This window comes from Thunnus albacares, chromosome 13 (genome assembly GCF_914725855.1).
Source record: "Thunnus albacares chromosome 13, fThuAlb1.1, whole genome shotgun sequence".
Lineage (NCBI taxonomy): Eukaryota > Metazoa > Chordata > Actinopteri > Scombriformes > Scombridae > Thunnus > Thunnus albacares.
In genome coordinates, this window is record NC_058118.1 from 13,211,403 (window position 1) to 13,224,004 (window position 12,602).

General features: G+C 43.1%; 1 protein-coding gene and 36 non-coding genes across 43 annotated transcripts in view; 36 read left to right on the forward strand and 1 right to left on the reverse strand.

The window, feature by feature from the left end:
* Positions 1–12,602, reverse strand: part of LOC122995954 (cilia- and flagella-associated protein 54-like) — a 76,405-nt gene that overhangs the window by 35,618 nt on the left and 28,185 nt on the right. The gene's annotated exons all lie outside the window — the stretch shown is intronic.
* trnar-acg lies at positions 8–80 on the forward strand. The gene has a single exon. It is a non-coding gene; the product is annotated as a tRNA-Arg (tRNA).
* On the forward strand, positions 470–541 carry trnah-gug. The gene has a single exon. It is a non-coding gene; the product is annotated as a tRNA-His (tRNA).
* trnar-acg lies at positions 675–747 on the forward strand. The gene has a single exon. It is a non-coding gene; the product is annotated as a tRNA-Arg (tRNA).
* trnah-gug lies at positions 1,137–1,208 on the forward strand. The gene has a single exon. It is a non-coding gene; the product is annotated as a tRNA-His (tRNA).
* trnar-acg lies at positions 1,342–1,414 on the forward strand. The gene has a single exon. It is a non-coding gene; the product is annotated as a tRNA-Arg (tRNA).
* On the forward strand, positions 2,009–2,081 carry trnar-acg. Its single transcript has one exon. It is a non-coding gene; the product is annotated as a tRNA-Arg (tRNA).
* Positions 2,471–2,542, forward strand: trnah-gug. The gene has a single exon. It is a non-coding gene; the product is annotated as a tRNA-His (tRNA).
* Positions 2,676–2,748, forward strand: trnar-acg. Its single transcript has one exon. It is a non-coding gene; the product is annotated as a tRNA-Arg (tRNA).
* Positions 3,139–3,210, forward strand: trnah-gug. The gene has a single exon. It is a non-coding gene; the product is annotated as a tRNA-His (tRNA).
* trnar-acg lies at positions 3,344–3,416 on the forward strand. Its single transcript has one exon. It is a non-coding gene; the product is annotated as a tRNA-Arg (tRNA).
* On the forward strand, positions 3,806–3,877 carry trnah-gug. The gene has a single exon. It is a non-coding gene; the product is annotated as a tRNA-His (tRNA).
* trnar-acg lies at positions 4,011–4,083 on the forward strand. Its single transcript has one exon. It is a non-coding gene; the product is annotated as a tRNA-Arg (tRNA).
* trnah-gug lies at positions 4,473–4,544 on the forward strand. Its single transcript has one exon. It is a non-coding gene; the product is annotated as a tRNA-His (tRNA).
* On the forward strand, positions 4,678–4,750 carry trnar-acg. Its single transcript has one exon. It is a non-coding gene; the product is annotated as a tRNA-Arg (tRNA).
* On the forward strand, positions 5,140–5,211 carry trnah-gug. The gene has a single exon. It is a non-coding gene; the product is annotated as a tRNA-His (tRNA).
* Positions 5,345–5,417, forward strand: trnar-acg. The gene has a single exon. It is a non-coding gene; the product is annotated as a tRNA-Arg (tRNA).
* trnah-gug lies at positions 5,807–5,878 on the forward strand. Its single transcript has one exon. It is a non-coding gene; the product is annotated as a tRNA-His (tRNA).
* Positions 6,012–6,084, forward strand: trnar-acg. Its single transcript has one exon. It is a non-coding gene; the product is annotated as a tRNA-Arg (tRNA).
* trnah-gug lies at positions 6,474–6,545 on the forward strand. The gene has a single exon. It is a non-coding gene; the product is annotated as a tRNA-His (tRNA).
* On the forward strand, positions 6,679–6,751 carry trnar-acg. Its single transcript has one exon. It is a non-coding gene; the product is annotated as a tRNA-Arg (tRNA).
* On the forward strand, positions 7,141–7,212 carry trnah-gug. The gene has a single exon. It is a non-coding gene; the product is annotated as a tRNA-His (tRNA).
* On the forward strand, positions 7,346–7,418 carry trnar-acg. Its single transcript has one exon. It is a non-coding gene; the product is annotated as a tRNA-Arg (tRNA).
* Positions 7,808–7,879, forward strand: trnah-gug. The gene has a single exon. It is a non-coding gene; the product is annotated as a tRNA-His (tRNA).
* Positions 8,013–8,085, forward strand: trnar-acg. The gene has a single exon. It is a non-coding gene; the product is annotated as a tRNA-Arg (tRNA).
* Positions 8,475–8,546, forward strand: trnah-gug. The gene has a single exon. It is a non-coding gene; the product is annotated as a tRNA-His (tRNA).
* trnar-acg lies at positions 8,680–8,752 on the forward strand. Its single transcript has one exon. It is a non-coding gene; the product is annotated as a tRNA-Arg (tRNA).
* trnah-gug lies at positions 9,142–9,213 on the forward strand. Its single transcript has one exon. It is a non-coding gene; the product is annotated as a tRNA-His (tRNA).
* trnar-acg lies at positions 9,347–9,419 on the forward strand. Its single transcript has one exon. It is a non-coding gene; the product is annotated as a tRNA-Arg (tRNA).
* On the forward strand, positions 9,809–9,880 carry trnah-gug. Its single transcript has one exon. It is a non-coding gene; the product is annotated as a tRNA-His (tRNA).
* On the forward strand, positions 10,014–10,086 carry trnar-acg. The gene has a single exon. It is a non-coding gene; the product is annotated as a tRNA-Arg (tRNA).
* On the forward strand, positions 10,477–10,548 carry trnah-gug. The gene has a single exon. It is a non-coding gene; the product is annotated as a tRNA-His (tRNA).
* Positions 10,682–10,754, forward strand: trnar-acg. Its single transcript has one exon. It is a non-coding gene; the product is annotated as a tRNA-Arg (tRNA).
* Positions 11,144–11,215, forward strand: trnah-gug. The gene has a single exon. It is a non-coding gene; the product is annotated as a tRNA-His (tRNA).
* Positions 11,811–11,882, forward strand: trnah-gug. The gene has a single exon. It is a non-coding gene; the product is annotated as a tRNA-His (tRNA).
* On the forward strand, positions 12,016–12,088 carry trnar-acg. The gene has a single exon. It is a non-coding gene; the product is annotated as a tRNA-Arg (tRNA).
* trnah-gug lies at positions 12,478–12,549 on the forward strand. The gene has a single exon. It is a non-coding gene; the product is annotated as a tRNA-His (tRNA).

The following is a 12,602-nucleotide window of genomic DNA, read 5'->3' on the forward strand; positions in this document are numbered from 1 at the left end:
CTCTGTAGGGCTAGTGGCGCAATGGATAACGCGTCTGACTACGGATCAGAAGATTCTAGGTTCGACTCCTGGCTAGCTCGGTATCAACTTTAGCTTCAAACAAAAAAACCCCACATCTTCTGTATTTCCCAGACCAATCCACCACACGCCGATTATCAAAGGACATTTACGCACGAGAAGAGCCAAATGGTAGATAAATGCTGCTTAAGCATGTGCAAAAAGACATGTCAACCCTTCAGATTCAAAGAAATCATTAGGCCTCTGTGGTTTGAATCTTCAATGCTTTTCATCTCGACTGAAAGTTCCAAATCTGACCCTGAAGGAAAAAAGTCACAGTACAAGGTAAACCATCATTGGAACTTGACTGTCTTTTGTGATCAAAAGATTCAAGGAAACCCATAAAGATGTAAGAGTAATACTAAGCTCCAAACATTTAACTACAACAACAAAGTAATAAGAAAGAAGCGTGGCCGTGATCGTATAGTGGTTAGTACTCTGCGTTGTGGCCGCAGCAACCCCGGTTCGAATCCGGGTCACGGCAGTAGCTGGAAGGGTTACTGTTTTACCTTGGTGCTTTCATTGTGTCCAGCCTCCGTTCCATTTGACAAAACTTTAAACTGGACAGCTCATGCATATTTCCCTGTTTGAGGCCCCATATTTTCTCACTCTCTGTAGGGCTAGTGGCGCAATGGATAACGCGTCTGACTACGGATCAGAAGATTCTAGGTTCGACTCCTGGCTAGCTCGGTATCAACTCTAGCTTCAAACAAAAAAACCCCACATCTTCTGTATTTCCCAGACCAATCCACCACACGCCGATTATCAAAGGACATTTACGCACAAGAAGAGCCAAATGGTAGATAAATGCTGCTTAAGCATGTGCAAAAAGACATGTCAACCCTTCAGATTCAAAGAAATCATTAGGCCTCTGTGGTTTGAATCTTCAATGCTTTTCATCTCGACTGAAAGTTCCAAATCTGACCCTGAAGGAAAAAAGTCACAGTACAAGGTAAACCATCATTGGAACTTGACTGTCTTTTGTGATCAAAAGATTCAAGGAAACCCATAAAGATGTAAGAGTAATACTAAGCTCCAAACATTTAACTACAACAACACAGTAATTTGAAGGCCTCGTGGCCGTGATCGTATAGTGGTTAGTACTCTGCGTTGTGGCCGCAGCAACCCCGGTTCGAATCCGGGTCACGGCAGTAGCTGGAAGGGTTACTGTTTTACCTTGGTGCTTTCATTTAGTCCATCCTCCGTTCCATTTGACAAAACTTTAAACTGGACAGCTCATGCATATTTCCCTGTTTGAGGCCCCATATTTTCTCACTCTCTGTAGGGCTAGTGGCGCAATGGATAACGCGTCTGACTACGGATCAGAAGATTCTAGGTTCGACTCCTGGCTAGCTCGGTATCAACTTTAGCTTCAAACAAAAAAACCCCACATCTTCTGTATTTCCCAGACCAATCCACCACACGCCGATTATCAAAGGACATTTACGCACGAGAAGAGCCAAATGGTAGATAAATGCTGCTTAAGCATGTGCAAAAAGACATGTCAACCCTTCAGATTCAAAGAAATCATTAGGCCTCTGTGGTTTGAATCTTCAATGCTTTTCATCTCGACTGAAAGTTCCAAATCTGACCCTGAAGGAAAAAAGTCACAGTACAAGGTAAACCATCATTGGAACTTGACTGTCTTTTGTGATCAAAAGATTCAAGGAAACCCATAAAGATGTAAGAGTAATACTAAGCTCCAAACATTTAACTACAACAACACAGTAATTTGAAGGACACGTGGCCGTGATCGTATAGTGGTTAGTACTCTGCGTTGTGGCCGCAGCAACCCCGGTTCGAATCTGGGTCACGGCAGTAGCTGGAAGGGTTACTGTTTTACCTTGGTGCTTTCATTTAGTCCATCCTCCGTTCCATTTGACAAAACTTTAAACTGGACAGCTCATGCATATTTCCCTGTTTGAGGCCCCATATTTTCTCACTCTCTGCAGGGCTAGTGGCGCAATGGATAACGCGTCTGACTACGGATCAGAAGATTCTAGGTTCGACTCCTGGCTAGCTCGGTATCAACTTTAGCTTCAAACAAAAAAACCCCACATCTTCTGTATTTCCCAGACCAATCCACCACACGCCGATTATCAAAGGACATTTACGCACGAGAAGAGCCAAATGGTAGATAAATGTTGCTTAAGCATGTGCAAAAAGACATGTCAACCCTTCAGATTCAAAGAAATCATTAGGCCTCTGTGGTTTGAATCTTCAATGCTTTTCATCTCGACTGAAAGTTCCAAATCTGACCCTGAAGGAAAAAAGTCACAGTACAAGGTAAACCATCATTGGAACTTGACTGTCTTTTGTGATCAAAAGATTCAAGGAAACCCATAAAGATGTAAGAGTAATACTAAGCTCCAAACATTTAACTACAACAACACAGTAATTTGAAGGACACGTGGCCGTGATCGTATAGTGGTTAGTACTCTGCGTTGTGGCCGCAGCAACCCCGGTTCGAATCCGGGTCACGGCAGTAGCTGGAAGGGTTACTGTTTTACCTTGGTGCTTTCATTTAGTCCATCCTCCGTTCCATTTGACAAAACTTTAAACTGGACAGCTCATGCATATTTCCCTGTTTGAGGCCCCATATTTTCTCACTCTCTGTAGGGCTAGTGGCGCAATGGATAACGCGTCTGACTACGGATCAGAAGATTCTAGGTTCGACTCCTGGCTAGCTCGGTATCAACTTTAGCTTCAAACAAAAAACCCCCACATCTTCTGTATTTCCCAGACCAATCCACCACACGCCGATTATCAAAGGACATTTACGCACGAGAAGAGCCAAATGGTAGATAAATGCTGCTTAAGCATGTGCAAAAAGACATGTCAACCCTTCAGATTCAAAGAAATCATTAGGCCTCTGTGGTTTGAATCTTCAATGCTTTTCATCTCGACTGAAAGTTCCAAATCTGACCCTGAAGGAAAAAAAGTCACAGTACAAGGTAAACCATCATTGGAACTTGACTGTCTTTTGTGATCAAAAGATTCAAGGAAACCCATAAAGATGTAAGAGTAATACTAAGCTCCAAACATTTAACTACAACAACACAGTAATTTGAAGGACACGTGGCCGTGATCGTATAGTGGTTAGTACTCTGCGTTGTGGCCGCAGCAACCCCGGTTTGAATCCGGGTCACGGCAGTAGCTGGAAGGGTTACTGTTTTACCTTGGTGCTTTCATTTAGTCCATCCTCCGTTCCATTTGACAAAACTTTAAACTGGACAGCTCATGCATATTTCCCTGTTTGAGGCCCCATATTTTCTCACTCTCTGTAGGGCTAGTGGCGCAATGGATAACGCGTCTGACTACGGATCAGAAGATTCTAGGTTCGACTCCTGGCTAGCTCGGTATCAACTTTAGCTTCAAACAAAAAACCCCCACATCTTCTGTATTTCCCAGACCAATCCACCACACGCCGATTATCAAAGGACATTTACGCACGAGAAGAGCCAAATGGTAGATAAATGCTGCTTAAGCATGTGCAAAAAGACATGTCAACCCTTCAGATTCAAAGAAATCATTAGGCCTCTGTGGTTTGAATCTTCAATGCTTTTCATCTCGACTGAAAGTTCCAAATCTGACCCTGAAGGAAAAAAGTCACAGTACAAGGTAAACCATCATTGGAACTTGACTGTCTTTTGTGATCAAAAGATTCAAGGAAACCCATAAAGATGTAAGAGTAATACTAAGCTCCAAACATTTAACTACAACAACAAAGTAATAAGAAAGAAGCGTGGCCGTGATCGTATAGTGGTTAGTACTCTGCGTTGTGGCCGCAGCAACCCCGGTTCGAATCCGGGTCACGGCAGTAGCTGGAAGGGTTACTGTTTTACCTTGGTGCTTTCATTTAGTCCATCCTCCGTTCCATTTTACAAAACTTTAAACTGGACAGCTCATGCATATTTCCCTGTTTGAGGCCCCATATTTTCTCACTCTCTGCAGGGCTAGTGGCGCAATGGATAACGCGTCTGACTACGGATCAGAAGATTCTAGGTTCGACTCCTGGCTAGCTCGGTATCAACTTTAGCTTCAAACAAAAAAACCCCACATCTTCTGTATTTCCCAGACCAATCCACCACACGCCGATTATCAAAGGACATTTACGCACGAGAAGAGCCAAATGGTAGATAAATGCTGCTTAAGCATGTGCAAAAAGACATGTCAACCCTTCAGATTCAAAGAAATCATTAGGCCTCTGTGGTTTGAATCTTCAATGCTTTTCATCTCGACTGAAAGTTCCAAATCTGACCCTGAAGGAAAAAAGTCACAGTACAAGGTAAACCATCATTGGAACTTGACTGTCTTTTGTGATCAAAAGATTCAAGGAAACCCATAAAGATGTAAGAGTAATACTAAGCTCCAAACATTTAACTACAACAACACAGTAATTTGAAGGCCTCGTGGCCGTGATCGTATAGTGGTTAGTACTCTGCGTTGTGGCCGCAGCAACCCCGGTTCGAATCCGGGTCACGGCAGTAGCTGGAAGGGTTACTGTTTTACCTTGGTGCTTTCATTTAGTCCATCCTCCGTTCCATTTGACAAAACTTTAAACTGGACAGCTCATGCATATTTCCCTGTTTGAGGCCCCATATTTTCTCACTCTCTGTAGGGCTAGTGGCGCAATGGATAACGCGTCTGACTACGGATCAGAAGATTCTAGGTTCGACTCCTGGCTAGCTCGGTATCAACTTTAGCTTCAAACAAAAAAACCCCACATCTTCTGTATTTCCCAGACCAATCCACCACACGCCGATTATCAAAGGACATTTACGCACGAGAAGAGCCAAATGGTAGATAAATGCTGCTTAAGCATGTGCAAAAAGACATGTCAACCCTTCAGATTCAAAGAAATCATTAGGCCTCTGTGGTTTGAATCTTCAATGCTTTTCATCTCGACTGAAAGTTCCAAATCTGACCCTGAAGGAAAAAAGTCACAGTACAAGGTAAACCATCATTGGAACTTGACTGTCTTTTGTGATCAAAAGATTCAAGGAAACCCATAAAGATGTAAGAGTAATACTAAGCTCCAAACATTTAACTACAACAACAAAGTAATAAGAAAGAAGCGTGGCCGTGATCGTATAGTGGTTAGTACTCTGCGTTGTGGCCGCAGCAACCCCGGTTCGAATCCGGGTCACGGCAGTAGCTGGAAGGGTTACTGTTTTACCTTGGTGCTTTCATTTAGTCCATCCTCCGTTCCATTTGACAAAACTTTAAACTGGACAGCTCATGCATATTTCCCTGTTTGAGGCCCCATATTTTCTCACTCTCTGTAGGGCTAGTGGCGCAATGGATAACGCGTCTGACTACGGATCAGAAGATTCTAGGTTCGACTCCTGGCTAGCTCGGTATCAACTTTAGCTTCAAACAAAAAAACCCCACATCTTCTGTATTTCCCAGACCAATCCACCACACGCCGATTATCAAAGGACATTTACGCACGAGAAGAGCCAAATGGTAGATAAATGCTGCTTAAGCATGTGCAAAAAGACATGTCAACCCTTCAGATTCAAAGAAATCATTAGGCCTCTGTGGTTTGAATCTTCAATGCTTTTCATCTCGACTGAAAGTTCCAAATCTGACCCTGAAGGAAAAAAGTCACAGTACAAGGTAAACCATCATTGGAACTTGACTGTCTTTTGTGATCAAAAGATTCAAGGAAACCCATAAAGATGTAAGAGTAATACTAAGCTCCAAACATTTAACTACAACAACAAAGTAATAAGAAAGAAGCGTGGCCGTGATCGTATAGTGGTTAGTACTCTGCGTTGTGGCCGCAGCAACCCCGGTTCGAATCCGGGTCACGGCAGTAGCTGGAAGGGTTACTGTTTTACCTTGGTGCTTTCATTTAGTCCATCCTCCGTTCCATTTTACAAAACTTTAAACTGGACAGCTCATGCATATTTCCCTGTTTGAGGCCCCATATTTTCTCACTCTCTGCAGGGCTAGTGGCGCAATGGATAACGCGTCTGACTACGGATCAGAAGATTCTAGGTTCGACTCCTGGCTAGCTCGGTATCAACTTTAGCTTCAAACAAAAAAACCCCACATCTTCTGTATTTCCCAGACCAATCCACCACACGCCGATTATCAAAGGACATTTACGCACGAGAAGAGCCAAATGGTAGATAAATGCTGCTTAAGCATGTGCAAAAAGACATGTCAACCCTTCAGATTCAAAGAAATCATTAGGCCTCTGTGGTTTGAATCTTCAATGCTTTTCATCTCGACTGAAAGTTCCAAATCTGACCCTGAAGGAAAAAAGTCACAGTACAAGGTAAACCATCATTGGAACTTGACTGTCTTTTGTGATCAAAAGATTCAAGGAAACCCATAAAGATGTAAGAGTAATACTAAGCTCCAAACATTTAACTACAACAACACAGTAATTTGAAGGCCTCGTGGCCGTGATCGTATAGTGGTTAGTACTCTGCGTTGTGGCCGCAGCAACCCCGGTTCGAATCCGGGTCACGGCAGTAGCTGGAAGGGTTACTGTTTTACCTTGGTGCTTTCATTTAGTCCATCCTCCGTTCCATTTGACAAAACTTTAAACTGGACAGCTCATGCATATTTCCCTGTTTGAGGCCCCATATTTTCTCACTCTCTGTAGGGCTAGTGGCGCAATGGATAACGCGTCTGACTACGGATCAGAAGATTCTAGGTTCGACTCCTGGCTAGCTCGGTATCAACTTTAGCTTCAAACAAAAAAACCCCACATCTTCTGTATTTCCCAGACCAATCCACCACACGCCGATTATCAAAGGACATTTACGCACGAGAAGAGCCAAATGGTAGATAAATGCTGCTTAAGCATGTGCAAAAAGACATGTCAACCCTTCAGATTCAAAGAAATCATTAGGCCTCTGTGGTTTGAATCTTCAATGCTTTTCATCTCGACTGAAAGTTCCAAATCTGACCCTGAAGGAAAAAAGTCACAGTACAAGGTAAACCATCATTGGAACTTGACTGTCTTTTGTGATCAAAAGATTCAAGGAAACCCATAAAGATGTAAGAGTAATACTAAGCTCCAAACATTTAACTACAACAACAAAGTAATAAGAAAGAAGCGTGGCCGTGATCGTATAGTGGTTAGTACTCTGCGTTGTGGCCGCAGCAACCCCGGTTCGAATCCGGGTCACGGCAGTAGCTGGAAGGGTTACTGTTTTACCTTGGTGCTTTCATTTAGTCCATCCTCCGTTCCATTTGACAAAACTTTAAACTGGACAGCTCATGCATATTTCCCTGTTTGAGGCCCCATATTTTCTCACTCTCTGTAGGGCTAGTGGCGCAATGGATAACGCGTCTGACTACGGATCAGAAGATTCTAGGTTCGACTCCTGGCTAGCTCGGTATCAACTTTAGCTTCAAACAAAAAAACCCCACATCTTCTGTATTTCCCAGACCAATCCACCACACGCCGATTATCAAAGGACATTTACGCACGAGAAGAGCCAAATGGTAGATAAATGCTGCTTAAGCATGTGCAAAAAGACATGTCAACCCTTCAGATTCAAAGAAATCATTAGGCCTCTGTGGTTTGAATCTTCAATGCTTTTCATCTCGACTGAAAGTTCCAAATCTGACCCTGAAGGAAAAAAGTCACAGTACAAGGTAAACCATCATTGGAACTTGACTGTCTTTTGTGATCAAAAGATTCAAGGAAACCCATAAAGATGTAAGAGTAATACTAAGCTCCAAACATTTAACTACAACAACACAGTAATTTGAAGGCCACGTGGCCGTGATCGTATAGTGGTTAGTACTCTGCGTTGTGGCCGCAGCAACCCCGGTTCGAATCCGGGTCACGGCAGTAGCTGGAAGGGTTACTGTTTCACCTTGGTGCTTTCATTTAGTCCATCCTCCGTTCCATTTGACAAAACTTTAAACTGGACAGCTCATGCATATTTCCCTGTTTGAGGCCCCATATTTTCTCACTCTCTGTAGGGCTAGTGGCGCAATGGATAACGCGTCTGACTACGGATCAGAAGATTCTAGGTTTGACTCCTGGCTAGCTCGGTATCAACTTTAGCTTCAAACAAAAAAAACCCACATCTTCTGTATTTCCCAGACCAATCCACCACACGCCGATTATCAAAGGACATTTACGCACGAGAAGAGCCAAATGGTAGATAAATGCTGCTTAAGCATGTGCAAAAAGACATGTTAACCTTTCAGATTCAAAGAAATCATTAGGCCTCTGTGGTTTGAATCTTCAATGCTTTTCATCTCGACTGAAAGTTCCAAATCTGACCCTGAAGGAAAAAAGTCACAGTACAAGGTAAACCATCATTGGAACTTGACTGTCTTTTGTGATCAAAAGATTCAAGGAAACCCATAAAGATGTAAGAGTAATACTAAGCTCCAAACATTTAACTACAACAACACAGTAATTTGAAGGACACGTGGCCGTGATCGTATAGTGGTTAGTACTCTGCGTTGTGGCCGCAGCAACCCCGGTTCGAATCCGGGTCACGGCAGTAGCTGGAAGGGTTACTGTTTTACCTTGGTGCTTTCATTTAGTCCATCCTCCGTTCCATTTGACAAAACTTTAAACTGGACAGCTCATGCATATTTCCCTGTTTGAGGCCCCATATTTTCTCACTCTCTGTAGGGCTAGTGGCGCAATGGATAACGCGTCTGACTACGGATCAGAAGATTCTAGGTTCGACTCCTGGCTAGCTCGGTATCAACTTTAGCTTCAAACAAAAAAACCCCACATCTTCTGTATTTCCCAGACCAATCCACCACACGCCGATTATCAAAGGACATTTACGCACGAGAAGAGCCAAATGGTAGATAAATGCTGCTTAAGCATGTGCAAAAAGACATGTCAACCCTTCAGATTCAAAGAAATCATTAGGCCTCTGTGGTTTGAATCTTCAATGCTTTTCATCTCGACTGAAAGTTCCAAATCTGACCCTGAAGGAAAAAAGTCACAGTACAAGGTAAACCATCATTGGAACTTGACTGTCTTTTGTGATCAAAAGATTCAAGGAAACCCATAAAGATGTAAGAGTAATACTAAGCTCCAAACATTTAACTACAACAACACAGTAATTTGAAGGACACGTGGCCGTGATCGTATAGTGGTTAGTACTCTGCGTTGTGGCCGCAGCAACCCCGGTTCGAATCCGGGTCACGGCAGTAGCTGGAAGGGTTACTGTTTTACCTTGGTGCTTTCATTTAGTCCATCCTCCGTTCCATTTGACAAAACTTTAAACTGGACAGCTCATGCATATTTCCCTGTTTGAGGCCCCATATTTTCTCACTCTCTGTAGGGCTAGTGGCGCAATGGATAACGCGTCTGACTACGGATCAGAAGATTCTAGGTTCGACTCCTGGCTAGCTCGGTATTAACTTTAGCTTCAAACAAAAAACCCCCACATCTTCTGTATTTCCCAGACCAATCCACCACACGCCGATTATCAAAGGACATTTACGCACGAGAAGAGCCAAATGGTAGATAAATGCTGCTTAAGCATGTGCAAAAAGACATGTCAACCCTTCAGATTCAAAGAAATCATTAGGCCTCTGTGGTTTGAATCTTCAATGCTTTTCATCTCGACTGAAAGTTCCAAATCTGACCCTGAAGGAAAAAAGTCACAGTACAAGGTAAACCATCATTGGAACTTGACTGTCTTTTGTGATCAAAAGATTCAAGGAAACCCATAAAGATGTAAGAGTAATACTAAGCTCCAAACATTTAACTACAACAACACAGTAATTTGAAGGACACGTGGCCATGATCGTATAGTGGTTAGTACTCTGCGTTGTGGCCGCAGCAACCCCGGTTCGAATCCGGGTCACGGCAGTAGCTGGAAGGGTTACTGTTTTACCTTGGTGCTTTCATTTAGTCCATCCTCCGTTCCATTTGACAAAACTTTAAACTGGACAGCTCATGCATATTTCCCTGTTTGAGGCCCCATATTTTCTCACTCTCTGCAGGGCTAGTGGCGCAATGGATAACGCGTCTGACTACGGATCAGAAGATTCTAGGTTCGACTCCTGGCTAGCTCGGTATCAACTTTAGCTTCAAACAAAAAAACCCCACATCTTCTGTATTTCCCAGACCAATCCACCACACGCCGATTATCAAAGGACATTTACGCACGAGAAGAGCCAAATGGTAGATAAATGCTGCTTAAGCATGTGCAAAAAGACATGTCAACCCTTCAGATTCAAAGAAATCATTAGGCCTCTGTGGTTTGAATCTTCAATGCTTTTCATCTCGACTGAAAGTTCCAAATCTGACCCTGAAGGAAAAAAAGTCACAGTACAAGGTAAACCATCATTGGAACTTGACTGTCTTTTGTGATCAAAAGATTCAAGGAAACCCATAAAGATGTAAGAGTAATACTAAGCTCCAAACATTTAACTACAACAACACAGTAATTTGAAGGACACGTGGCCGTGATCGTATAGTGGTTAGTACTCTGCGTTGTGGCCGCAGCAACCCCGGTTTGAATCCGGGTCACGGCAGTAGCTGGAAGGGTTACTGTTTTACCTTGGTGCTTTCATTTAGTCCATCCTCCGTTCCATTTGACAAAACTTTAAACTGGACAGCTCATGCATATTTCCCTGTTTGAGGCCCCATATTTTCTCACTCTCTGTAGGGCTAGTGGCGCAATGGATAACGCGTCTGACTACGGATCAGAAGATTCTAGGTTCGACTCCTGGCTAGCTCGGTATCAACTTTAGCTTCAAACAAAAAACCCCCACATCTTCTGTATTTCCCAGACCAATCCACCACACGCCGATTATCAAAGGACATTTACGCACGAGAAGAGCCAAATGGTAGATAAATGCTGCTTAAGCATGTGCAAAAAGACATGTCAACCCTTCAGATTCAAAGAAATCATTAGGCCTCTGTGGTTTGAATCTTCAATGCTTTTCATCTCGACTGAAAGTTCCAAATCTGACCCTGAAGGAAAAAAGTCACAGTACAAGGTAAACCATCATTGGAACTTGACTGTCTTTTGTGATCAAAAGATTCAAGGAAACCCATAAAGATGTAAGAGTAATACTAAGCTCCAAACATTTAACTACAACAACAAAGTAATAAGAAAGAAGCGTGGCCGTGATCGTATAGTGGTTAGTACTCTGCGTTGTGGCCGCAGCAACCCCGGTTCGAATCCGGGTCACGGCAGTAGCTGGAAGGGTTACTGTTTTACCTTGGTGCTTTCATTTAGTCCATCCTCCGTTCCATTTGACAAAACTTTAAACTGGACAGCTCATGCATATTTCCCTGTTTGAGGCCCCATATTTTCTCACTCTCTGTAGGGCTAGTGGCGCAATGGATAAAGCGTCTGACTACGGATCAGAAGATTCTAGGTTCGACTCCTGGCTAGCTCGGTATCAACTTTAGCTTCAAACAAAAAAAACCCACATCTTCTGTATTTCCCAGACCAATCCACCACACGCCGATTATCAAAGGACATTTACGCACGAGAAGAGCCAAATGGTAGATAAATGCTGCTTAAGCATGTGCAAAAAGACATGTCAACCCTTCAGATTCAAAGAAATCATTAGGCCTCTGTGGTTTGAATCTTCAATGCTTTTCATCTCGACTGAAAGTTCCAAATCTGACCCTGAAGGAAAAAAGTCACAGTACAAGGTAAACCATCATTGGAACTTGACTGTCTTTTGTGATCAAAAGATTCAAGGAAACCCATAAAGATGTAAGAGTAATACTAAGCTCCAAACATTTAACTACAACAACACAGTATTTTGAAGGCCACGTGGCCGTGATCGTATAGTGGTTAGTACTCTGCGTTGTGGCCGCAGCAACCCCGGTTCGAATCCGGGTCACGGCAGTAGCTGGAAGGGTTACTGTTTTACCTTGGTGCTTTCATTTAGTCCATCCTCCGTTCCATTTTACAAAACTTTAAACTGGACAGCTCATGCATATTTCCCTGTTTGAGGCCCCATATTTTCTCACTCTCTGTAGGGCTAGTGGCGCAATGGATAACGCGTCTGACTACGGATCAGAAGATTCTAGGTTCGACTCCTGGCTAGCTCGGTATCAACTTAAGCTTCAAACAAAAAAAACCCACATCTTCTGTATTTCCCAGACCAATCCACCACACGCCGATTATCAAAGGACATTTACGCACGAGAAGAGCCAAATGGTAGATAAATGCTGCTTAAGCATGTGCAAAAAGACATGTCAACCCTTCAGATTCAAAGAAATCATTAGGCCTCTGTGGTTTGAATCTTCAATGCTTTTCATCTCGACTGAAAGTTCCAAATCTGACCCTGAAGGAAAAAAGTCACAGTACAAGGTAAACCATCATTGGAACTTGACTGTCTTTTGTGATCAAAAGATTCAAGGAAACCCATAAAGATGTAAGAGTAATACTAAGCTCCAAACATTTAACTACAACAACAAAGTAATAAGAAAGAAGCGTGGCCGTGATCGTATAGTGGTTAGTACTCTGCGTTGTGGCCGCAGCAACCCCGGTTCGAATCCGGGTCACGGCAGTAGCTGGAAGGGTTACTGTTTTACCTTGGTGCTTTCATTTAGTCCATCCTCC